Raw genomic sequence first — 24331 nt, 5'->3', positions numbered from 1 at the left:
ACAGAGGAACAGAAAACCTTGTGATGCCTGAAGCTTCTTTGCCCGTTGCTCTCCTTCTCCTGCTCTCGAGCTGGCTCTGATACACGACTGTTCTTGACCTGCTGCTGGGAGTTAGCTCACACTAATCACAGCTTTGGAGACTTGCTATAATTGAGTTCGTTGTAATCACTTTTTATGATAGCAATAGTTTTTTTTTCTTTAACCGCAACCACAGCTGTCTGTCCACGTTCATGGCTAAATTAGACTCTGCATTGCTGAGCTCTGCTGTAACCCATGCTGGAACGCTTTTCATCACTCAACCCTCACCCGCTGCCCTGCACAACCCCCCTGCTCCCCATCTGGGTTTAGACAATGGGTTTGGCTATGACATGATATTCGCTTTCAGTGCAAAATCAAGTTGAGTTCATTATTCCTGTAAATGATTTCAATCTCGAAGAGCTGATTCTTCAAATTGCACCCAGTCATGTCAATGTTTTCTTTGTTTTGTAGTTGGATCGAGGTGAACAATATTCCATCTCATTGTTTCTATGAGTCATGCATCAGGGTGCTTGATTTCCTCTCGGAGCCTAGCAGTGGTATTTTCCAATTATTCTTATTCACTGACTTCATTTTTAGGACTTGATTTTAAATCATGTCCAGATGGGGGAGAAAGGTCCTTCTCTCTCTCTGTATATACTAGTTTTTCCATGAGTTGTGTCAAGCTAATTGGTGCTTCTTAGAGTAGCATGTTCTAATACCAACCAGGGTACGGGCAATACTATATCAGGTAATGTCCAGTAAAATAGTATTAATCAATGGCCTCAAAGTGAAGATACTCCTAGGTAAACAGTGATCATAAGATGACTGAATTTCACAATCAGTTTGAGGGAGATAGGAGTGGATCTAAAACTAATCTTTTAAATTCAAATAGATCATAAGGCCATAAGAAATAGGAACAGAAGGAGGCCATTTGGTCCCTTGAGCCTGCTACACCATTCAATAGGATCATGTCTGATCCAACATTTCTCATGTTCACTTTCCTGTCCTTTCCCTGTAATCCTTAATTCCATTACTAATGAGGAATCTATTTATCTCAGCCTTCAATATACACAAGGGTTGGAATTATCCCATCCTGCCCGCTATGGGAATCGTAGTGGGCAGGGGCAGACCATGCAAAGGTCCGTTGACCTCTGGCGGGATTTTCCGGTATTGGGGCAAGCGTGGCCGGAAAATCCCACCCAAAGACTCTGGCCCCACAACTCTCTGTGGCAAGGAATTCCAAAGACTCTCAATCCTCTGAGGGAAGGAATTCCTCCTCATCTCAGTCTTAAATTGGTGCCCTTTTATTCTGAGACTAAGCCCTCTGGTCCTAGACTCCCCCATGAGGGGAAACATCCTCAAACCAGTTTGTGGGAGATAGGAATGGATCTAAGGCTAATGTTTCAAATTCAAATAGACCATAAGAACATAAGAACCAGGAGCAGGAGTAGGCCATCTGGCTCCTCGAGCCTGCTCCGCCAGTCAATAAGATCATGGCTGATCTCTTCAGGAACTCAGCTCCACTTACCCACCCGCTCACCATGACTCTTAATTCCTTTACTGTTCAAAAATGTATCTATCCTTGCCTTAAAAACATTCAACGAGGTAGCCTCAACTGCTTCACTGGGCAGGGAATTCCACAGATTCACAACCCTTTGGGTGAAGAAGTTCCTCCTCAACTCAGTCCTAAATCTGCTCCCTCCTTATTTTGAGGCCATGCCCCCTAGTTCTAGTTTCACCCGCCAGAACCTCTCCGCTTCTATTTTATCTATTCCCTTCATAATCTTATATATTTCTTTAAGATCTTTCTTCATTCTTCTGAATTCGCAGAAATCAAAGAACAAGGAACAAAGAAAATTACAGCACAGAAACAGGCCCTTCGGCCCTCCAAGCCTGCACCGACCATGCTGCCCAACTGAACTAAAGCCCCCTACCCTTCCGGGGACCATATCCCTCCATTCCCAACCTATTCATGTATTTGCCAAGACACCCCTTAAAAGTTACTATCGTATCTGCTTTCACTACCTCCCCCGGCAGTGAGTTCCAGACATCCACCATTCTCTGTGTAAAAAACTTGCCTTGTATATCTCCTTTAAACCTTGCCTCTCGCAACTTAAATCTATGCTCCCTAGTAATTGACTCCTCCACCCTGGGAAAAAGCTTCTGACTATTCACTCTGACCATGTCCCTCATAAACCTGTAGACTTCTATCAGGTCGTCCCTCAACCTCCGTTGTCCCAGTGAGAACAAACAAGTTTCTCCAACCTCTCCTCATAGCTAATGCCCTCCAAACCAAGTAGCATCTTGCTAAATCTTTTCTGTACCCTCTCCACAGCCTCCACATCCTTCTGGTAGTGTGGCAGCCAGAATTGAACACTATATTCCAAGTGCGGCCCAGCTAAGTTTCTATAAAGCTGCAACATGAGCCAATTTTTAAACTCAATGCCCCAGCTGATGAAGGCAAGCATGCCGTATGCCTCTCAGCATTTATCTTGTCAACCTTCTTAAGAACCTTCAAAGAGCAATAAGGGCAATTATGAGGGCATGAAGACAGAGCTGGTGAAAGTGCTTGAGGGACAGATCAGTAGGGATGCAATGGCAGAGATTTAGACTCGAACGGACTCTTAGCCACCATCCATTAAAGATAGCATGAAGTTGAAAGAAAAAGCATATAATTCCATGAAGAGGAGTGGCAAGTCAGAAGATTGGACATAATATAAAGAACAACAAAGAATGGCTAAAAGATTGATAAGGAGGGAGAAATTCAAATTAGCTAGAAAGTTAAAAACTGATGGTAAGATTCTCCACAGGTATTTTAAAAGAAAAAGAGTGAGTAAAATGAGTGTTAGTCCTGCGAGAAAGAGAATGGGGAATTAACAATGGACAATAAGGAAATTGTGGATGAATTGCATGAGTATTTTGTATTTGTCTTCAATGTAGAGGATATAAATAACATCCCAAAAATAATTGTGAATCAGAAGGTGAGAGGGATGGAGGAACTTAAAACAATTACAATAACCAGGGAAAGGGTACTTAGAAAATTATTAGAACTAAAAGCTAACAAGTCCCCAGGTCCTGATGGATTTCATCCTAGGGTCTTAAAATAATTGTTGCTGGAATAGCAAATGCATTTGTTTTAATTTTCCAAAACTTCCTAGATTCTGGGAAGGTCCCATCAGATTGGAAATGTAACTTCTCTATTCAAGGAGGGAAACAGAAAGCAGGAAAATACAGGCTTGTCAGCTTAATATTTGTCATTGGGAAATTGCTGGAATCTATTATTGTGGAGGTTATAATAGGACACTTAGAAAATCTAAATGCAATCATAGAAATATAGAAACATAGAAGCAGGAGTAGGCCATTCTGCCCTTCGAGCCTGCTCCATCATTCATTTTGATCTTAGCTGATAATCAAATTCAATATCCGGATCTCACCTTCTCCCCATATGTTTTGATCCCTTTAGCCCCAAGAACTATATCTAATTTCTTCTTGAAATCACACAACTTTTTGACGTCAACTACTTTCTGTGGTAGAGAATTCCTCAGATTCACCACTCTCTGGGTGAAGAAATTTCTCCTAAATCAGGCAGAGTCAACATGGTTTTGTGAAAGAGAAATCATGTTTGATTCATTTAACGGAGTTCTTTGAGGACATCACAAGCAACACAAATAAAGGAGGGCCTATGCAGTGCTTGGATTTCCAAAAGGCATTTGACAAGGTGTTGTGGCTTAGTGGCATTGTCACTGGACTAGTAATCCAGAGATCCAAGGTAATACTTTGGAGACCTGCGTTCAACTCCCACAATAGCAGATGGTGAAATTTGAATTCAATAAAAACCTAATTAAAGATTAGACCAGATTTGACCTCAAAACCATTGTCGATGAAGGTGCGATTATTGTTTATTGAAAACTTTGCCCAATACCTCATTAATGAATCACAATATACATCAAAACACAAAAACACACATATTGAGATGCTTAAATAATTTTGCATCTTTTACTAGCGCTAGCTACTGTTAAGGTCAAGCAGAGGAACTGGGTAAGGAGGTACCTTGGGTGTTATAGCTGGAAAACATAGGAACATACGAATTAGGAGCAGAAGTAGGCAAATTCAGCCCTTCGAACCTGCTCCACCATTCAATCAGATCACGTCCCCCCCTGTTCCCCATATCCCCTTATCCCTTTTTTATTAGAAATGTATCTGTGTCCTTCTTGAAACCATCCAACGATTCAGACTCCAATGCACTATTGGGCAGTGAGTTCCACAAATTCACCACCCTCTGCAAGAAGTAGTTCCTCCTCATCTCAGTTTAAAAGTTGAGTCAGTATTGATCCCATCAGAGCCTCAGTTTTGGTCTGTTGGCTCCCACTCTCCCACCTCCATGATGGTGTTTTGAAGAGTGGAAGCTGGCTGTGTACAATGGGCACTACCCAAATGAATTATGAATGTACACCATTGTCCCTTTCAGTCCTTCTAGCGGTTAAATAAAAATGGCGGCATGGACAAGTTGGGCCAAAGGGCCTGTTTCCATGCTGTAAACATCTATGACCCTATGACTTCTCAATGAATTAACTCCCTCACTTCAAACCTGTTTTATTGTCATCCTGTTTGGGGACTAAAATGATTTGCTCTCAAAGGAATGGACCCAAAGATTGGTTTAGATTTGTTTTTGGTTGAGGAATGGTGAGTAAGTCAAAATTAAGAGGCTCCTCCAAAATGGGGCCTCATTTTAATAGTCGCAGTGAGCACGTCTCACACTTCCATTGGCAATCACTGCCCAAGTTGGAAAGTTTTTGAAAGTCATTAATTGGTTGTAAAGTGAGTTGTGAGATTTAGTGGATGCAAAAGGCACGGCATTAATTCCAAATGTTTTCTTTCTTTCTTCACAATTCATCCAAAGTTTGTGTTTGTAGCTTGCATTCACGAACAAGCCGATTATTATACAGTATACTGAGGGCTCCAAGCAACAGGGGACACAAGTCAAGAACAACACATGAGGTTAGCAGCATGTCGAGAAATCTATCAGTATTTCTTCCAGTTCTATTGTGGAATCAGTTTCCAGGGAAAGCCTTGGCAGGAGAAATGGGTTCAAGAGGCAATTAAGTAGAATTCTGCAGAAGGGATCAAGGGATATAGTGAGAAAGTTTGTCGGTGGACATGTCAATGACAAATACGCTTGTGTTTGCCATTCAGCAGTGGACTGGCTCCTTACTGGGGCTCAGAAACAGTCATGTTAAAATAGAAGTGGAAGATCATGATGAAGAGGTACCAATGGGTAAAAAAATCAGAAAACAGCAGTATGCTATCACATCAAGAGAGCTGACTAAATAGAACATAGAACATAGAACATAGAACAGTACAGCACAGAACAGGCCCTTCAGCCCACGATGTTGTGCCGAGCTTTATCTGAAACCAAGATCAAGCTATCCCACTCCCTATCATCCTGGTGTGCTCCATGTGCCTATCCAATAACCGCTTAAATGTTCCTAAAGTGTCTGACTCCACTATCACTGCAGGCAGTCCATTCCACACCCCAACCACTCTCTGCATAAAGAACCTACCTCTGATATCCTTCCTGTATCTCCCACCATGAACCCTATAGTTATGCCCCCTTGTAATAGCTCCATCCACCCGAGGAAATAGTCTTTGAACGTTCACTCTATCTATCCCCTTCATCATTTTATAAACCTCTATTAAGTCTCCCCTCAGCCTCCTCCACTCCAGAGAGAACAGCCCTAGCTCCCTCAACCTTTCCTCATAAGACCTACCCTCCAAACCAGGCAGCATCCTGGTAAATCTCCTCTGCACTCTTTCCAGCGCTTCCACATCCTTCTTATAGTGAGGTGACCAGAACTGCACACAATATTCCAAATGTGGTCTCACCAAGGTCCTGTACAGTTGCAGCATAACCCCACGGCTCTTAAACTCCAACTCCCTGTTAATAAAAGCTAACACACTATAGGCCTTCTTCACAGCTCTATCCACTTGAGTGGCAACCTTTAGAGATCTGTGAATATGGACCCCAAGATCTCTCTGTTCCTCCACAGTCTTTAGAACCCTACCTTTGACCCTGTATTCCACATTTAAATTAGTCCTACCAAAATGAATCACCTCACATTTATCAGGGTTAAACTCCATTTGCCATTTTTCAGCCCAGCTTTGCATCCTATCTATGTCTCTTTGCAGCCTACAACAGCCCTCCACCTCATCCACTACTCCACCAATCTTGGTGTCATCAGCAAATTTACTGATCCACCCTTCAGCCCCCTCCTCTAAGTCATTAATAAAAATCACAAAGAGCAGAGGACCAAGCACTGATCCCTGCGGCACTCCGCTCGCAACCTGCCTCCAATCCGAAAATTTTCCATCGACCATCACCCTCTGTCTTCTAAATAAAGAGCAAAATGCTTTAATTATCGAAATGGAAAGGCTGATTGTTCATAAAACATACATATATTCCACGTGTATGTCAGTAACTAATGAGGATAGAATTCATCAAATTAGGCAAAGGGTTTGAGAGATCACTCAGACCATTCCTTTCACATAATTCTACCTTTCACTGAATTAATCCCATTCTGCCTCCACCTCCCTGCCACAGTGGCACAGTGGTTAGCCCTGCTGCCTCACAGCTTCAGGGACTTGAGTTCAATTCCAGGTTTGGGTGACTGTGTCTGTGTGGAGTTTGCCCAATCTCCCCGTGTCTGCATGGGTTTCCTCCGGGTGCACCAGTTTCCTCCCACAGTCCAAAGATGTGCAGGTTATGTGGATTGACCATGCTAAATTGCCCCTTGGTGTTCCAAGATGTGTAGCTTAGGGGGATTAACAGGGTAAATAGGTGGGGTTATGGGGATAGGGCATGGGTGGGATGATCTGTCAGAGAGTCGGTGCAGACTCGATGGGCCAAATGGCCTCCTCTTCACTGTAGGGATTCTATGACCCCGTTACTAATCAAGAACCTATCTATTTCTGTCTTAAATACACTCAATGACTTGGCCTCCACAGTCTTCTGTGGCAATTAATTCCTTAGATTCTCCACCCTCTGGCTGAAGGAATTCCTCCTCATCTCGGTTCTACAGTTCTAAAGGGCCGTCCCATTATTTTGAGTCTATGCTGTTGGGTAGCTCTGAATTTGCTGCTCTCTATTTGGTGACCTATAGAACACCCCAGTAGTGTGAACATATCCCTTTTTTCTTCTCAGCTCTAAATAAATGGATTCTGTTGCCCCTTCAAGCAAATCCTTTTTTTATTTGTTCGTTTATGGGACGTGGGTGTTACTGGCTGGGCCAGCATTTCATACCCATCCTGAATTGCCCTCGAACTGAGTGGCTTGCTAGGCCATTTCAGAGGGCAGTTGAGAATCAACCACATTGCTGTAGCTCTGGAGTTACATGTAGGCCAGACCGGGTAAGGATGGCAGATTTCCTTCCCTAAAGGGCATGCATAAACCAGATGGGTTTTTCCGACAATCGACAATGGTTTCATGTAGATTCTTAATTCCAGATATTTTTATTGATTCAAATCCCACCAGCTGCCGTGGCAGGATTCAAACCTGGGATGGGATGGAACATTAGCTGAGCTTCTGGATTAGTAATAATACCACTAGGCCAACACCTCCATTCACCTTCATTCCCTATTTTTTCTAAACACTTGGCATCCTTGAATATTAAGCGCCCGGTTTTCAATATTTTCAAGCCGCATTTCTATATCATATTCCCACAAAGCCATTTGTACTTTCCTGCATTTTTGAAGATTATTTTAGACCTTTCAAAATACCACCCATTATCCCAGTGTTGTAATTATTCTTTCACAAGTTCTCCACATGGCTTTTGTAATGAAATGTTGATCGAGGAGCTAACACAATGATGGTCCAACCAATTTTGAACAAAGAAGCTCCCAGATACTTACCATTTGACCAGTTGTCATTGTAAGGAAATGAATCCCTGCTGCTACTCATGGAGCTATTGATCCACACACAACATCAACTAAAGATTGAAGCACTTTAGAATAACCTTTAGCCAGCGATTTTTGTCAGCTAGAAGGCAATGGCAGTTTCAGTTGTCGATTAAGGCATTGGCACTATTTTCAATGCAAGATAATGTGCCCGATTGTTATTTGGACATGTGCTCTGGAGAGTGTATCTAGCTGTAAGCTACACGGCTGAGCCAAGAAACTTAAGGTTTGGACGGAGTCCAGAGTTGTAACTGGCTTGATTTGATAGACCCCTCTGGCTGTTAGAGTCAAAAGCTGGGTAGTCAGTTTGCCAGGACTGACAGCTGCAGCTCCTGTGCTGTAATTTCAACATCTCTTTGGGGGTGGGGCGGGGGGTGTAGGGGTGGGGATGACAGATCATATCTGTATGGGCTCCATTCTTCCCACAAAACAAAAAAATGTAAACACCAGTTGGCTCCTGTGGTTCTGGTAGCAAACAGCTATTATTCGAAGGGGTGGGGGGGACGAGGGGGAGGGCAAGAATTGCCACAAGGCACTGGGGCTTTTGCTGTCGGTGTGAATGGCTTCACAGTAGCCTGTCAGCACCACAGAGTGCAACTTATCGCAGGCAGGGAAATCACTGTACAAGCAGTCAGTCGCGATTAATTGCTTTTCATCTCTAATGCGCAGTTTGTCTTGCGTTTAGACAGGCACGCAACAAAGAGAGTCTGTTTTAATCGTATTATTGCACAGGTCTTAGAGCTGCAATATCATTTGGGAGAAGCCAGCTCTTTGATAACCACCATTCAACCATTCGCGTTATTTTTCTTGGACAAGGAACTGAAGAGGAATTGTTCAAAAAAAAACTATTAGTGACAGCATAATTTTAAAGAAAACAACTGACGGACAGACAGATTTTTCTCCAGCTGTTCGAACATTGTGAGGCTGTTCAGAGCACCTACCAGAAAGCTCAATAACATTTAAATACCTTCGGCATATCTCCAACATGATAGCACGCACGTACAGACTCTGAGAGCAGACAAATTGACTGCTTCAAAGGGACATGTCATGTAGTCATAAACACTTGTGAATTATTATAATTGGTATAACGAAGAAAATGATTTTCATAATGTTGTTCATCGTTAATCCACGATCTGCAGCCTGTTTCCACAGTTATCCGAGTGATATTCCTGTAATTCTTTTTACAGCTGCTAATATTTATCCACTGCCACAAGAAAGGGCTAATATTAAGGGACAACCACATTTGATAGCAGCACAAATACGTGGCTTTTTGCGTTTGTTTTGTTTTTTAAATCTATAGTTCTCGGTCAAAGGAAGTGATGGGGCACTTTTTTTTATAGAAACCCCACAGTACAGAAAGAGGCCCTTCGGCCCATCGAGTCCGCACCAACCACAATCCCACCCAGGCCCTACGCCCATATCCCTACATATTTACCCACTAATCCCTCTAACCTACACATCTCAGGACACTAAGGGCAATTTTAGCATAGCCAATCAATCTGACCCGCACTTCTTTGCACTGTGGGAGGAAACCGGAGCACCCGGAGGAAACCCACGCAGACACGAGGAGAATGTGCAAACTCCACACAGACAGTGACCCAAGCCAGGAATCGGCTTGATGGTACTTTTGATGGTAAATCTAGTAACACAATGTACATACGAACATATGAATTAGGAGTAGGAGCAGGCCACTCAGCCCCTCCAGCCCGCTCCGCCATTCAATAAGATCCTAGCTGATCTGATTGTAACTTCAACTCCGCATTCCTGCCTACCCCCAATAACCTTTTCACCTCCGTGTTAATCAAGAATCTATTTAGCTCTGCCTTTAAAATATTCAAAGACTCTGCTTCCACTGCCTTTTGAGGAAGAGAGTTCCAGAGACTCTGAGAGAAATAAATTCTCCGTCCTTACTTGGTCTGGCCTACATGTGACTCCAGAGCCAAAGCAATGTGGTTGACTCTCAACTGCCCTCCAAGGACGACTAGGGATGCACAATAAATGGTGGCTAGCCAGCGATGTCCGTGTCCCACGAATGAATGAAAAAGAAAAAAAAAAGACTCACAACCCTCTGAGAGAAGAAATTCCTCCTCATCTCAGTTTTAAATTGGTGCCCTTTGGTTCTGAGACTATGTCCTCTGGTTCTAGACCCTCCCATGTGGGGAAATATGGTGGACCAAAAGTTATGGAAAATTTGTATGGGAGTCTGACTTCAAGGTAATGTTTAAGGACAAAGCACTGAATTGGCTGGCATTTTTCTGAAATAGAATCCATGCAGAAAGAGGCCATTCGGCCCATTGAGTATGCACCGACAACAATCCAACCCAGGCCCTATCCCCGTAACCCCTCATATTTACCCAGCTAGTCCCCCTGACACTAAGGGGCAATTTAGCATGGCCAATCCACCTAACCTGCACATCTTTGGATTGTGGAAGGAAACTAGAGCGCCCCAGAGGAAATCCATGCAGACACGGGGAGAACGTACAAACTCCACACAGACAGTGACCCAAGGCCGGAATTGAACCTGCATCCCTGGTGCTGTGAGGCAGCAGTGCTAACCACTGTGCCACCGGGGCGCCCTTCTGACACTGAAATTCTGACACTGGATCAATTATAAACAGATATTGGAACTGTAAAGTATTCAGCATAGGAAGAGCCAATAAGGGTGAATTTCCTCTGCTTTAGCAGTGATGGAATAATATTGCCGGGGGTTATGATGAGGAAAGTTGGATGGAAATATTCTCACCCAATTGACGCACATTATAGAATCATTATTATTCAGAAGATGGCCATCAAATCCTTGTTGGTTCTCTGGAGAGCAATCAAATCAGTTCAGTTCTCCCACTCTATTCTTGCAGTCCTGCGAGTTTACTTTTCCTGAGTGTGTGTCCATTTTCTGTTTTAGATCATTCAGCTTTTCCATTTCCACTGCCTGTTTAGGCAGTGTGTTCCAGGCTGTTACCACTCGCGGCGAGAAAATCTCACATCCCTCCTGCATCTCTTGTCCAGAACCTACAATCTGTGTCCCCCCTGTCCTTGTATCATCAACTAATGGGAACAACTTTTCTGTGTCCACCTTGTGTAAACCTGTTCATAACCCTTTCCAACTTGATCTGATAGAAACAAGATGCTGAAATCGCAAATTAAAGCAGTGTACTGAAGGCGGCATGGTGGCACAATGGTTAGCACTGCTGCCCCAGAGCACCAGGGACCTGGGTTCGATTCCCAGCTTGGGTCACTGTCTGTGTGGAGTCTGCTCATTTTCCCTGTGCCTGCATGTGTTTCCTCCGGATGCTCCTGTTTCCTCCCACAGACCGAAAGACGTGCTGGTTAGGTGCATAGGCCATGCTAAATTCTCCCTCAGTGCACCCGAACAGGTGCTGGAGCGTGGCGACTAGGGGATTTTCACAGTAGCTTCATTGTAGTGTTAATGTTAGCTTACTTGTGACACTAATAAATAAACTTTTTAATTCTCAGCACATCAGACAGAATCTGTGGAGAAAAAGCATTAAGGTTTTAGGTGATGACCCTTCGCCAAACCTGAGAAAAGATAGAAAATAGAAATGTAATCAATTTTGTAGCAAGTGACGGGGTGGGAGAGGGGTAGGAAGAGCGAAAGGGCAGATATGTGATAGAGTGGATGACTGGAAAGATTAAATGATAAAAGGTTTCCTATTACAACCACCGAAGAGAGTGGTAATGGGTATAATTATGAAACAAAAGAGGTGTTCTTGGCTAGAACGCTGCCATGCAAATACAAAATGAATGAATAAAGACAGAAATGAGAGAAAAGCTCCTGGCAAAAAAAAATCACAAAACAAAATGGTGGCAGGGTTTATGATGTAAAATTGTTGATCTCAATGTTGAGTCCAGGTCATAGAATCATAGAATCCCTACAGTGCAGAAGGAGGCCAGACTCCACACGGACAGTGACCCAAACCAGGAATCAAACCTGGGTCCCTGGCGCTGTGAGGCAGCAGTGCTAATCACTGTGCCACCATGCCACCCAGAAGGCTGCAGAGTGACAAGTTGTACATGAAGGTAACTATTTAAAAGGCGTGGAGAAAAGCTTAACAGGGATTGCCTTTTGTAGTTCTTGCACCCTGCTTAGGACGGCCACGCCTTTCCACCTACTCCCTCCTTTAAACCCACATACTCCCCCCCCCCCCCCCCCCACTTCCTCAATACCCCGCCCTTCTCCCTAACCTAACCAAACCCTGCTGGCCCACATCAACCAACATTGGTTCCTGATCCAGGAAAGCCTCAGTTGTACAATTCTCATCTTGTTTACAAATCCCTCCATGGACTTGCCACTCCCTATCTCTGTAACCTCCGACTACTCGATCAGCTCTCTGCGCTCCTCCAATTCCGGCCTCATGTGTGCCCCACCATTTGAATCACCATTCGCCACTGTGCTTACAGCTGCCTAGGCCTGTAGCTCTGGAATTCCCTCCCTAAACCTCTCTGCCTCTCTAGTTCTCTTTCCTCCTTCAGGCTGATCCTTAAAGCTTACCCTTTGGCTGAGTTTTGCTCATCTGTCCACAATCTCCATTTATGACTCAGTGTCAAACTGCGTTTAATAATGATGCTCCTGGGAAACACCTTGTGATATTTTATGACTTAACAAGTGCTCTTTATATACAATGTGTTATTGCTGTGAGCTCAAGATATATGGAGCTCTGAGCTAATATCACAAATTCGTAAAACTAAATACATTCTCTTTTTTATTATATAATTACTTTTTTCAGTTTATTTTCTTGAAACTTCTGCAACTTTTAGGAAAGGTATGCCAATTCTTATTTATCGGGTGAATTCACGGACAGTATTTATTTGAATGGAAGCACTACCTAATAATCTTCTCTCAGTGCCCCAGAAAGGGCACCAACTCCATTCTGTACATAGACAGGAACCCCGATTCTCCCCTGACTCAGTCAATCTCTGGAGATTTTTTTAGTTATCCTGACACCTCAAAAATTACGAGGTAGCACAGTGGTTAACACTGCTGTTACACAGCTCCAGAGACCTGGGTTCGATTCCCGGCTTGTGGAGTTTGCACATTCTCCCTGTGTCTACATGGGTTTCCTCAGGGTGCTCCAGTTTCCTCCCACAGTCCAAAGATGTGTGGGTTAGGTGCATTGACCATGCTAAATTGTCTCTTAGTGTCCCGGGATGCATAGGTTAGAGGGATTAGTGGGGCAAATGGGGCGTGTGGGCAGCATGGTAGCACAGTGGTTAGCACTGCTACTTCACAGCGCTAGGGACCCAGGTTCGATTCCCCGCTTGGGTCACTGTCTGTGCGGAGTTTGCATGTTCTCCCCGTGTCTGCGTGGGTTTCCTCCGGATGCTCCGGTTTCCTCCCACAGTCCAAAAGACGTGCTGGTTAGGTGCATTGACCCAAACAGACACCGGACTGTGGCGACTAGGGAAATTTCACAGTAACTTCATTGTAGTGTTAACGTAAGCCTTACTTGTGACTAATAAATAAACTTCAAATATGTGGGATTACAGGGATAGGGCCTGGGTGGGTGCTGTCGGTGCAGACTCGATGGGTTGAATGGCCTCCTTTTGCACTGTAAGGATTGTATGATTCTATGAATACATAGGCCTGGATTCTACATTCCTGACAATCTGGGAGGAGCGGGTGACAATGACTGGGAAAGCCAGGAGGAAATGTCTGTCAGTGGCCTTTGAACCTAGCCACCATGTTACTATATGTCGCTTTTCTGACCAGTTATTTTGAGCGGGAGCAATGATGACCCACCTGAGTCAATTTCAATGTCAATATTTAAAGGGATATTACAAACATGAAATGTGATGGATCCTGAAGGTGGGAGCAGAACTGAATGAATGATGGAATGGAGTGAACTGAATGAATGGAGTATATTCTGTGGCCATTGTTGGCCCCATTTTTCCATTTGGGAAACCTGAACAAAACATGTTGAAATGTGCAAGTGGTTAATGTGACACAGTGACATGCGCTAAGGCTGTGTCTTGCTGTAGTCATGCCCGCCTGAATGTGATTCCAGGGTCTTTGAGGGCACACTTGGGAATCTCTCTCTATCAAAAGGAGGAATAAGCTAGTAATGAAATCAAGAAGACAAGGCTGGAGAGTTGCCTATACGGAGACGGTGGAGTAGTGGTACTATCACTGGACTACTAACTCAGAGATCCAGGGTAATGCCCTGGGGACATGGGTTTGAATCCCACTCTGAATCCTATGAGCCCCTGCACATTAAAATTCAACGCACACTCCCCAGAATATACCACAGTGGTACAGTGGTTAGCACTGCTGCCTCACAGTGCCAGGGACCTGGGTTCAATTCCCGGCTTGCACTGTGCCACCGTGCCGCCCCGTTTCCTTCTACAGCCCGAAAGACGCGCTGGTTAGATGCATTGACCCGAACAGATCCCGGTATGTGCGGAGTCTTCACATTCTCCCCGTGAGTTTCCCCCAGGTGCTCCATAGAGTATCATAGAATCCCTATAGTGAAGAAGAAGGCTATTCGGTCCATCGAGTCTGCACCAACCACAATCCCACCCAGCTCCTATCCCCGTAACCCCACATATTTGCCCCACTAATCCCCTGACATAAGGGGCAATTTAGCACGGCCAATCAACCTAACCCACACGTCTTTGGACTATGGGAGGAAACCGGAGCACCCGGAGGAAACCCATGCAGACACGGAGAGAACGTGCAAACAGACAGTGACCCGAGACAGAATTGAACCTGGGTTCCTGGTGCTGTGAGGCAGCAGTGCTAATCACTGTGCCACCGTGCCGCCCCATTTCCTTCCACAGCCCGAAAGACGTGCTGGTTAGGTGCATTGACCCGAACAGATTCCGGAATGTGGCAACTAGGGGAATTTCACAGTAACTTCATTGCAGTGTTAATGTAAGCCCTCCTTGTGACTAATAAATAAACTTTACTTTCATATCAAAAGCTCTAAATCTGCCAATGTATTCACCAAGTGACGGAGCCAAATAGACAATCTACCAAATCTACAGATGTTAAATACTCTTAATAACACTTCCAAAAACTGAAGTTGGCATTGGTCATTAGTTGAAACTATTTATTTTATATTGGCGACTATGTGACTGCATTCAGCACATTTATACATTTCTGCCAGCTCATTGCTATGAAGTTTTGTTATTCTGTGGCCTCTGCTGGCCCCATTCTTCCATTTGGGAAATCTGAACAAAGAAAGTGTAAGTGGTTAATGTGGCACAGTGATGGCGAGGGAGTTAGCTTTGGACTTGGCACCTTCCCGGGAACATGATAAAAGCAGTAATGGGAGAGTGTGATCCAGGAGAAAGAAGAAATTAATAAATTCAAATTATGGCGAGCAAGCACATAAAAGCTGTGTGGATCCAAAACCAACACCTTAACCTTACTTTTGAGCATATACCCGTCATACACTGAATGTGGAAACAAAGGTCAGATCAATTGGCCCATCAAACCTTTGCATTTTGCGATCAATGACTGCACCATCTTTATTTTTCCTTTCTTTTATGGGATGTGGCTGTCACTGACATCTCCAGCATTTGTCCCCCATTGCTAATTGCCCTTGCACTGCCAGCCTGGGACTGTTAGATAATTTTAGAGGGCAGTTAAGAGGGCATTCCAATCACCAATCTCACCAACCCCATCCCACACAGCCCCGATTACCAACTAGCCCCCAGCACTCTGACTCAAAGACCTCTCCCTCCTCCCGATTTCAAAATGTACAATCCCCAAGGCCTGTGTTTTCCCACCCCTTGAGTTCTCTCCCACTCCCAACCAAGCTGTCTATTTTGGTTGTTTGCCGGGCAGGAGACATCATCCTGACTACGAGCTACATTGCCTTTCCTTCACTGTTGTTGGACCAAAATCACTGAACTCCCTAACAGAACTGTGGGCTTACCTACACCAAAAGGTTCACAAAATTGGCTCACACCACTTTCTCAAGGGGAATTAGGGATGGGGAACAGATGCAGGCCGTACAACTGACATCCACATTGCATGAAAGAGTAAAAATAAGAGTGGCCATTCAAAATGTCAGTGAACTCTTTCCATCAAGCAGCAGAATCTCTCAGCGCAGTGTGGCTTCATTCTTCAACCTTCTTTGGCCTTACCCATACACTCTCTGTGTAAATATTGGGTCTGTAATGTTCTGTGTTCCTGGTCACTGCAGAAGTAGAGTTCCACTGTAGGGTGGCACAGTGGCACAGTAGTTAGCACTGCTGCCTCACAGCGCCAGGGAGCTGGGTTCAATTCTGACCTTGGGTCACTGTCTGTGTGGAGTTTGCACATTCTCCCTCTGTCCATGTGGATTTCCTCCGGGTGATCCGGTTTCCTGCCACAGTCCAAAGATGTGCGGGTTAGGTGGTTTGGCCATGCTAAATTGCCCTTAGTGTCAGGGAGACTAGCTAGGGTAAATGCCTGGGGTTATGGGGATAGGGCCTGTGTGGGATTATGGTCGGTGCAGACTCGATGGGCTCAATGGCCTCCTTCTGCACTGTAGGATTCTATGATTTTATGCTCCAGTTTCCTCCCACACTCCATGTGCGGGTTAGGTTGATTGGCCAAGCTACACTGCCCCTTAATGTTAGGGCAGTATCAGGGCGATCAGTAGGGTAAATACATGGGATTACGGGGATTGGGCCTGGGTGGGATTATTGTCTGTACAGAAACGATGGGCCGAATGGTCTCCTTCTGCACTGTAGAATTGTAGGAACCGAATGCAACATTTTCTCACCCACGTTTGTTAATCGATTTCCTTCATTGTAAAGAAAAAGAAACTAAAGTAAAAGAAGCGAACGACAAGAAGAAGATTGAGGGTGTTACAGAGAGGACAACAGAATGTGGAACAAGCACCATAACCGTTTGGAATGATCCCTTGAGGTCATTGCTCTCCAGCATGTGAAAGCGATTCTATGTTAACACCAGAGTTTCAGGCAATATCTATTATCTTGATTAAAAAGCGAGAGTTCTTTTATGGAAAGATTATTGGCTGTGAGTTTAGGATTACACACTAAACAAGTAACACATGTCTTTCAAATGTAACCTAAGATGGATTTATTATTGTAAAATTGGCAAATTTCAATCTTCTGCAGGGACTGGCAAACTTCAAACTGGAAAGAGAGAGACAAGAACATATTTTTCAGTTCTTTTAATGAAATGCTCATGGAATTGGAAGAATGCATGGCATTCCGGAGTACTGACTGCGAATACGGGATTTTTTTTTGCTGTACTTACAGACAACCCACCTGTGACGGTGGTCCTTTCGCACTTTTGAAGGGGACATCAGGTGGGGTGGGGAATCTTTGAACCCCAGAAATATCAAAGTGGCCCAGCAATGGGGTGCTCTCATCCTTGTGCATCAACCAGAAAGGCAGATGGAGTTATGAATTCCCACAAATACACAGGGACACAGGAGAGGCAACACTGCTATTTTTATTGTCAGCGTGGCCAAACCTCAGCGAAAGGTGAGAAGCGTCACAATACAGCAATCACAGCACCAATAACGTCTTTGTGAATTTGTGGCAAAAAGTCTGGAGTAAAATTCATACCCTTCATGGGTAAGCTGTAAATTGTCCTATCAAGTCCGGCATTTATGTAACGCCTCTCATGACCTCAGTCCCAAAGCCCTTTATAGACGCGCAAGTACTTTCTGAAGTGCGCTGCCCCGCAGGAAATGTGGCAGTCAGTTGTGCACTGCAAGATCCCACAAACAGCAATGTGCTAATGGTCAGATAATCAGTTTTCAGTGAAGGAATAAATATTCGACAGAACACTGGGGGAGGTAGCAGTGTGGGAGCTGGAGGGAGAACTGTCGTTTTTGATACAAGGGAAACTTGACATAATAGTTGTAGTTATAGCCTTAAAATCATTGTGCTGAGAATGGTATGAGGAGGTTTAAAGTTATATTGTACCTGTACTTTAAAATTAGTTTAGAACACTAGTCCCAGTAATTCCTTGAATGGACTGTCACACAGCTGGATATATAAAACCTCTGGCTGCTCTGCCCTGCGTTAGCTCCATTCTAAATCACAGGGCTATTGACATAAAAAGGTTAGATTTCTACAATATTTACAACACTCCACGGGTATCTTCTCCGCGGGACACTAGCAGCTTTGAAGTCACTTCTCACCTCTCTGTTGTGGGGGAGTGGGGCTGGTGGAGGAGAGGGTGCTTGAGAGAGGAGCTGGCTGGAAGAAGGAGGCGTTTGTTAAAGGGGAAGGAGCTGTAATTTTCACGTTGCCAATGGAAGATGTTGCCATCGGGATCCAGCACCACATCCACAAGTATCATCCATGTGTCCTTTCTAATCTGCAAGGAGGTCGGCACTGGAGTGGTGTTCAGCTGGCTGATGCCATCCTTTCACTGACACAGAATCCCTACACTGCAGAAGGAAGCCATTCGGCCCATTGAATCTGCACCGACAACAATCCCACCTAGGCCCTATCCCCATAATCCCACATATTTACCCGGCTAATCCCTCTAACCTATGCACCCTGGGACACTAAGGGGCAATTTAGCATGGCCAATGTACCTAACCATCTTTGGACTGCGAGAGGAAACCGGAGCACCCGGAGGAAACCCACGCAGACACGAGGAGAATGTGCAAACTCCACACAGACAGTGACCCAAGCCAGGAATCGAATCCAGGTCCCTGGAACTGTGAGGCAGCAGTGCTAACCACTGTGCCACCGTGCCGCCCACATCAGGATGGAATTAGGTGAGGTTGTGCCACATACAGCAGACTCCCCCAAACTTTGGGATCCACTCAGCTGAGTACTACAGGGATTCTCAGGAGCTACCTGGGCACTGGAACGGTTGCTCTGGAATCGGCCAAAGATCTGCTCTATAAGGTTTTTTGTGGCAGCATGGCTTTCATTGTATCCCCGATGCACACACGTGTGTGGGTGAGAACAGCAGGTGTGAGCCTTGGCATTGTTGGGTAGCTTTGTTGCCCTTTGGTTTGTTGCGGTGGCTGGCACCGCGGACTGCCACACAAACGAACACACCACGGTTGCTGCCAGTGTACCGGACATTGATCTGCAAGATTGCGTTCATCCATCAGTTGGACATTAAAGGAGTGGAATTGTTTTTGGTTTAGCTACAAGGCAGGGTTGACATGGGGCATACACATAGCACCCTGCACCAAGAACAAGCTTGCAATCCTCACGAAGCTGCATGCTTGTTCTGCCTGCTTCTCTCTGGAAAGAGGGAATGAAATGAAGCTATTTGGTGGGAGAACCTCGGTCACCTCTCTTCTGTAACAGTGCACTGCACACTGTGAGATACAGAAATGACTCCAGCTTCAGCCTGGAATGATCCAGGTGCATAAAGTTTCATCACCGCAGTCACGTTCACAGACACTAGCAGTGCAGTCCTTATCCTGCTCTGAGGTTGTTGTTGTGGCTGCTTCATACAAACATCGAAACATAGGAATTAGGAGCACAAGAAGACAAATTTAGTCCATTGAGCCTGCTCCACCATCCTGGCTGATCTCTCCCTGATCTCAAATCCACCTCCCTATCCCTCTATCCTTTTTTTTATTAGTAATATATCTATCTCCTTCTTGAAACCATTCAATGATTCAGACTCCACCGTGCTATGGGGAAGCGAGTTCCTCAAATTCACCACCCTCTGCGAGTAGTTCCTCCTCATCTGAGTTTTAAATCTACCGCCTCTCAACCTATACCTCTTGTTCTTGATTGCCACACAAGGGGAAATATTTGCGCCAGAATTCTACTGTCCCACTCACCGTGGAATCGAAGCAGGCAAGCGGCGGACAACGGAAATGTCCGTTGACCTTGGACGGGATTTCTTGGTCTCGCTTGAGCGAGGCCATAAAATCCCACCCTTGGTCTGCGTTTACTTTATCAATCCCTTTTATAGTTTTATATATCTCGATCAGATCCCTTCTCATCCTAAACTCCAGCCAGTACAAGCCCAAACTGTTTAATCCTCATGTGCTAACCCCTTCATCCCCGAAATCAATCTGGTGAACCTCCTCTGAACTGCCTCCAATGCCACCATGTTCTTCCTCAAATAAGGAGACCAAAACTGGACACAATACTCCAGATGTGTTCTCAACAATTGCAACAACGCTCCCCTCTACTTTTACACTCCAGCCCTTTTGCAAAAAATGCCAACATCTCAGGAGGTACATTTTGGTGAGGATGTCCTAACTGAAGTGCAGACATCTCACACATTATTCCTCACTGAGGTTCAGGTAGGAGAATTGCTTCCTTAACAGCGTGGGTGGACACGGCCTCCTGTTGAGAGCTCTGTTTCCCCACCCCACTGAGAGCTCTGCTCCCCCCCCACCGGGTGACAGCATTGTTCCCCCCCCCCCCCGCTGACAGCTCTGTTCCCCCCGCCCCCCCCTGCTGACAGCTCTGCTCCACCCCCCACTGACAGCTCTGCTCCCACCCCCGCTCACAGCTCTGTTCCCCCTCCCAGCTGACAGCTCTGCTCCCCACCCCCCAGCTGACAGCTCTGCCCCCCCCCCACTGACAGCTCTGCTCCCACCCCCGCTGACAGCTCTGTTCCCCCTCCCAGCTGACAGCTCTGCTCCCCGCCCCCCACTGACAGCTCTGCTCCCACCCCCGCTGACAGCTCTGCTCCCCTCCCCAGCTGACAGCTCTGCTCCCCTCCCCAGCTGACAGCTTTGCTCCCACCCCCGCTGACAGCTCTGTTCCCCCTCCCAGCTGACAGCTCTGCTCCCCGCCCCCCACTGACAGCTCTGCCCCCCCACCCCCGCCGCTGACAGCTCTGCTCCCACCCCCACTGACAGCTCTGCTCCCCCGCCCACTGACAGCTCTGCTCCCACCCCCACTGACAGCTCTGCTCCCCCCCCACTGACAGCTCTGCTCTCCCTTTCTCCTCCCTCTTCCACTAGCTTGCCCTGTTCTCTGTGACCACTGTTCATTCCCTCAGTCATGCTGTATTTCAAGTGGAAGGTCCGCAAATCCACCCATTGCCCGTGGAAAACGAAATTGTGCAGAAGCTTTGAGTCTGCAAACACAGGCTGATCACCTGCCTGAACTCTTTGTAAACCTGTGAGGCTTGAAACAATGATGGAAAGTTCTTCTCAATAGCATGCTATTTTCTCCTGTAGAAAGTGATAGGAATGTTCTGAGCAGCATTGTTCACACATTGACAAATTTCCCCTGACATTTTCAGCTTCCTTACACAGGTCTGCTTTTTTTTGTCCAACATTCTTGAACAGAAGAATGTCAGCCTTTAAGTGACCAAATTGATTTGATTCCTTTCTTGAAATAAAAATATTTTTTCTGGGTCAGATACGTGTACACTGCAAATCCTATGCCCTTCCCTAATAGTCACGATAAGTTGCTGCATGTGCATAAACACATCTGTGAATAATATATGGAGCTGAAATAGGGGGCTGAACAATGCTTGAAATGCAGCAGGACGATTAGCTTACCAAACAATATCACTGACATGCTTCTGGAAATTCGTTCGCATTTTTAGACGAACGTTGATTTAAGTGACCAGTTCTCTTGCTATGCCCTGTCTACATCAATGGGAGTCATGATGTGGAGATGCCGGCGTTGGACTGGGGTAAACACAGTAAGAAGTTTAACAACACCAGGTTAAAGTCCAACAGGTTTATTTGGTAGCAAAAGCCACACAAGCTTTCGGAGCTCCAAGCCCCTTCCTCAGGTGAGTCCTGAAGAAGGGGCTTGGAGCTCCGAAAGCTTGTGTGGCTTTTGCTACCAAATAAACCTGTTGGACTTTAACCTGGTGTTGTTAAACTTCTTACTACATCAATGGGGACAAAGTAGAAAGGGTCGAGAGCTTCAAGTTTTTAGGTGTCCGGATCACCAACAACCTGTCCTGGTCCCCCCATGCCGACACTATAGTTAAGAAAGCCCACCAACGCCCCTACTTTCTCAGAAGACTAAGGAAATTTGGCATGTCCGCTATGAATCTCACCAACTTTTACAGATGCACCATAGAAAGCATTCTTTCTGGTTGTATCCCAGCTTGGTATGGCTCCTATTTTGCCGAAGACCGCAAGAAACTACAAAAGATCGTGAACGAAGCCCAGTCCATCACTCAAACCAGCCTCCCACCCACTGACTCTGTCGACACTCCCCGCTGCCTCAGAAAAGCAGCCAGCATAATTGAAGACCCCATGCGCCCCGGACATTCTCCCTTCCACCTTCTTCCGTCGGGAAAAAGATACAAAAGTCTGAGGTCACGTACCAACCGACTCAAGGACAGCTTCTTTCCTGCTGCTGTCAGACTTTTGAATGGACCCACCTTGCATTAAGTTGATCTTTCTCTACACCCTAACAATGACTGTAACACTACATTTTGCACTGTCTCCTTTCCTTATCTATGAATGGTATGCTTTGTCTGTATAGCGTGCAAGAAACAATGTTTTTCACTGTATACCAATACACGTGACAATAATAAATCAAATCAACATTAAAAAAAGAACTTTTGGGGACTATTTTTTTATTCTTTCACCAGATGTGGGCATCACTGGTTAGGCCAGCATTCTTATTTCCCTTCTCTAATTGCCCTTGAGAAGGTGGTGGTGAGCAGCTTCCTTGAGCCACTGCAACCCATGTGGGGAGGCAATAACCTAGTAGTATTATCTCTGGACTATTAAGCCAGTTCTGGGGATCCAGGTTCAAATCACGCCACGGCAGATGGTGGAATTTGAATTCAATAAAAAAATCTGGAATTAAAAGTCTAATGATGACTATGAAACCATTGTTGATTGTTGGATAAACCCATCTGGTTCACTAATGTCTTTTGGTGAAGAAAATCTGCCATCCTTATGCAGTCTGGCCGACATGAGACTCCAGAGCCACAGCAATGTGGTTGACTCTCAACTACCCACTGAACAAGGGCAACTAGAGAAGGGCAATAAATGCCAGCCGGCCAGCGATGCCCATGTCCTACGAATGAATAAAAAAAAGGTACACCCAGACTGCAGTTAGGGAGAGGGTTTCGGGATTTTGACCCAGTGACAAGTCAGTATGGTGAATGACTTGGAGGGGAACTTGGTGGTGATGTTCCTATGCATCTGCTGTAGGTGCTGTTGAAGGAAACTTGGTTAGTGGCTGCAGTGTATCTTGTAGATGATACACTCTACTGCCACTGTGCATCAATGGCGGAGGGAGTGAGTGTTTAAGTTTGTGGATGGGGTGTCAATCAAGTGCGATGCTTTGTTACTGGATGGTGTTGAGCTACTTGAGTGTTGTTGGAGCTGCACTCACCCAGGCAAGTGGAGAGTATTCCATCACACTCCTGAGCTGTGTCTTGTAGACAGTGAAACATCTTTAGGGAGTCAGATATATGAATCTTGATGCCAGTTGGAGTTAAATGGTATGAAGGTGTTGTGGGAAAATTACCACCGGAGTCAGGCTGGAGGTTCAATAATACAGCTTTATTTCAGACACGAAGCTTCGAGGAAGGAATCACTGGTACTCCGCAGTACTTTGGCAGCTACCTTCTCAATAATACAATAGCAGTTGGTCATTTTTATACTTCTCAGACAGTGGATAGTCCAGACATTAGCCATTTAACACATCGTTATAGTTGAGTAGGCAGATCATGATGATCGATAGTTAACACATCGTTACAATCAGACAGGTACAGACATGGGCATTTAACATAATATTGTTCATAGAATGGATACATTTCCTCTATCAATGACTATCAATGACTGGTTTTGGTCTATACATACAGTGATTGGTTTTGCTGCATTTATGTATTTCTGTCCTCATCTATGGCTAATCTCTTTATCAGACCTTATTGTCCTGGGTCTGTCCTTATCTTTAAAGTGCCTCAAGCTCTTACTGGCTACCTGCAGTATTTGTTCCCTGCATGTTTAACTTTAAATAACTGTCTGTGCTGCATGTTTTAATTTTAAGTAGCTGTCTGTGCTAAAAGTCAGTGCCTGCTTAATGTCTCTTTCCAGGAAACCATTTTATGTGCCAGGCAACCATTTTGTGTGTCAGGTACCCATCTTTGTGGTTTTTCCCACTACAAAGGGGAGCCTTACCTTAGTAGTTTGACTCATTACATTTCTTCCTGCATTGCTGTCAGGTCCTGGGGGACAATGTTGCCGGCAGCAATATGCTGTTGCCAAGATTGTTCGTGAATTCAGTCCCCATGGAGGAAGAGGACCCTCAATGGCACTATCCAAACATGTTAGGCTCCAGATCAAATCATTTTGGCAACAGATTCAGAAAATCACTTGTTATTAACCAGCATTGCAAAACATACCTCCATTTTAAGAATTGCTAGCCACTTTTAAGTCTCAGAAGCCGGTTTCTCCAATCAACATGCTGTTTATGGGGACCAGACAGCTCTCTCAGTCAGTCTGCAGGACCA

This window comes from Mustelus asterias, chromosome 1 (genome assembly GCF_964213995.1).
Source record: "Mustelus asterias chromosome 1, sMusAst1.hap1.1, whole genome shotgun sequence".
NCBI lineage: Eukaryota > Metazoa > Chordata > Chondrichthyes > Carcharhiniformes > Triakidae > Mustelus > Mustelus asterias.
Note: the sequence above shows the minus strand (reverse complement) of the source record.